The sequence below is a fragment of the Dromiciops gliroides genome, chromosome 1 (assembly GCF_019393635.1).
Source record: "Dromiciops gliroides isolate mDroGli1 chromosome 1, mDroGli1.pri, whole genome shotgun sequence".
In the NCBI taxonomy this organism is placed as follows: domain Eukaryota; kingdom Metazoa; phylum Chordata; class Mammalia; order Microbiotheria; family Microbiotheriidae; genus Dromiciops; species Dromiciops gliroides.
Genome location: NC_057861.1, coordinates 420,099,055 through 420,102,115, shown reverse-complemented (window position 1 = coordinate 420,102,115; position 3,061 = coordinate 420,099,055).

Genomic DNA, 3,061 nt, shown 5'->3' with positions numbered 1-3,061 from the left:
TCCTTTGTTTAGCTCAGGTCCACAGACAGACGGGTAGGACACTGTAGGAGTACCCTGTAGGTACTCCAGTGATGAGGCTGTGTTTCAGGGCAAGGAGTTCCCAACCCCCATCCCGGCACCACCAGACCCACACTAAGGTACTGCAAGAGGGATAGGTATGGACCGGCAGCTTTATAACCCACTACCCAGTTCCTGGTCACAGATACAGGGTGATGAAGAAGAGGACCTACAGGGGCATTGGTGTTCCTGGGTAGGGAGGCCCTGGGCTATGTAGAGAAAGGAGGAAGTTCAGTAACCAGCTTCAGTAACCGTCTCATTCCCAGCTCGTACTCCAGCCAGTAGAGGAATAATCAAGGTAGGAACCTGAGAACAGAGGGAATTTACAATTCTGTCACTTTGAGTGAGAGAGCTTTCCAGCCATGCATCTAGGGATGGAGTCCAACAGCAGTCGGTTTCTGTACAGACCCAAAATGGGGTCAAGGATTTGCAGAGCTTGGGCACATTGAAAACGTGTAGCTCTCTAGCCTGTCCCTGAGATTATAGAAAAAAACCCTCAACACTTGACACCTCAAGATAGCAGTGATGGGACTTGTCCAGACCTTCCCTCTAGAAGTGGATGAATTCAGCCCTAACATCAATTCTGAAGTCAAGGATTATGCTGGAAAAGATGAAATGAATGTTTTTGTGACAAAACTAAAATATATTCCCATTATGCGAATGGACTTTAATAATGCTAAAACATTTCCATTATATTTGGTATTATTCATTGACTATGGAAGCAACTCCCAGAAGTTTTAAAACTGAAAAGAGGTCTGGGCAAACAAAAGAACCCTACCATTGACTCCAAAACACAGGTAAGTAATGCCTCAGAGAAGAACAAAGCTTGGGTACAAACTACACTAGAATTCCTAGAAGAGATGAAACAAGAGTTAAAAATAAAGTTTTAAAATGTTTTTATAAGTGGAATGAAAGCACCTGAGGGGGGGAAAAACCAGAAAAGAAATGAGAGCTATAGAAGAATTGGAAAGAGGATTAACAGCCTCACACAAGTGGTACAAAACCTTGCCCAAGAAGTAGACTCCTTGAAAATAGGAATGAACCAATTAGAAACCAATACCTTCAAAGACAATATTAAAACAAAGTCAAAAGGCTAAAAAAAAAAGGAAATTTAAGCTTTATAACAAAAATAATTGATTTGGTCCACAGACAGACAGGTAGGACACTGTAGGAGTACCCTGTACTGTAGGAGAAAACATTTAAGAATTATTGGATTGGAGGGCAGCTAGGTGGCACAGTGGATAAAGCACCCGCCCTGGATTTAGGAGGACCTGAGTTCAAATCCAACCTCAGACACTTGGCACTAGCTGTGTGACCCTGAGCTGGTCACTTAACCCTCATTGCCCCACCCCCCCAAAATTATTGGATTATCTTAACACCATGACCAAAATGAGTCTAGAAATACTATTTCAAGAAATCTTAAAACTTCCCAGATCTCCTAGAACCTGAGGGCAAAGTAGAAAGAATCTACAAGTTATTTACTAAAAGAAACTCCAAAATGAAAACTCCCAGGAACATAATTGCCAAAATCCAGAACTTCCATGTCCAAAAAAATAAAAAATACTGCAAGCAGCCAGGAAGAATGCAAGTATCGAGGAACCACAGGATCCCACACAATTTGGCAGAAGGAAAAGGATATATGGACTTATAGTCAAGAATAATTTACCCAGAAAAAGTGAATATAATGCTTCAGGGGAAAAAAATGGATCTTTAATGAAACAGAAGACTTCCAAGCATGCCTGATAAAAAGAGAGCTTCATAGAAACTCTGAAGTTCAAACATGGGAGTGGAGAAATACAAAAAGGTAAACATGAATGAATGATAAAGGAATATGGACAGATTGCTTCATTCAAAGATGGGAAGATGATACATCTCCCCTCTGAACTCTCATTATTTCATATAGGAAGTCCAATTAGACAAGGCCTGGGAATAGTTCATGTTATGCCTTGATCTTGAGAATGGAATGGGAGCAGGGGCAGCTAGATGTCACAGTGGATAAAGCACCAACCCTGGATTCAGGAGAACCTGAGTTCAAATTCGGCTTCAGATACTTGACACTTACTAGCTGTGTGACCCTGGGCAAGTCACTTAACCCTCACTGCCCCGCAAAAAAACAAAAACAAAAAAATAAGAATGGAAAGGGAGGGGAAGAATACATTGAGAGTGGGGGAAAGGGGGGGAGAGGAAGTGGAGTCAAAGGATAGGAAAAATTATTTCACATAATCAGAGTATACAAGTAGACAACTATAAAAATAAGAAAGTAGCTGACACTTGAATTCTGCTCTCATTTGAGCTAATCAAAAGAATACACACACACACACACACACACACAGAATTAGGTACAGAAATACATTTCTATTCAACAGGAAAGAGGGGAAGCGGAGTGGGGAAGGAGAGGAGGAATTTAGAGGGAGGGTAAAGAGAGGTATTAGTCCTAAGTAAAACACATTCTAACAAAGGTTATACAAAAATATTGATGGCTGTTTTTGAGGTGGGAAAGAATGGGAATCTAAGGGGGTGGGAACAAATGGAGAACTGGATAAACAAATTATGGTATATAAATGTAATTAAATATTATCATGCTGATACTATATTCGCATATAACTAACCAGGATTCCAAAGAACTAACGATGAAATATGCTGCTCACCTTTTTTTTTTTTTTTTTTTGGCAGGGCAATGAGGGTTAAGTGACTTGCCCAGGGTCACATAGCCAGTGTCAAGTGTCTGAGGCCGGATTTGAACTCAGGTCCTCCTGAATCCAGGGCCAGTGCTTTATTCACTGTGCCATCTAGCTGCCCCCACTGCTCACCTCTTGATGGAGAAGTGGAGTTGAAATGAAGAATGAAATAAATAGTTTTGGACATGGCCAATGTGGAGAGTTGTTTTGATTAACTATGTAATTTTTTAAAAATTGTGTTTTCATGGGGCAGCTAGATGGCGCAGTGGTTAAAGCACCGGCCCTGGATTCAGGAGTACCTGAGTTCAAATCCGGCCTCAGACACT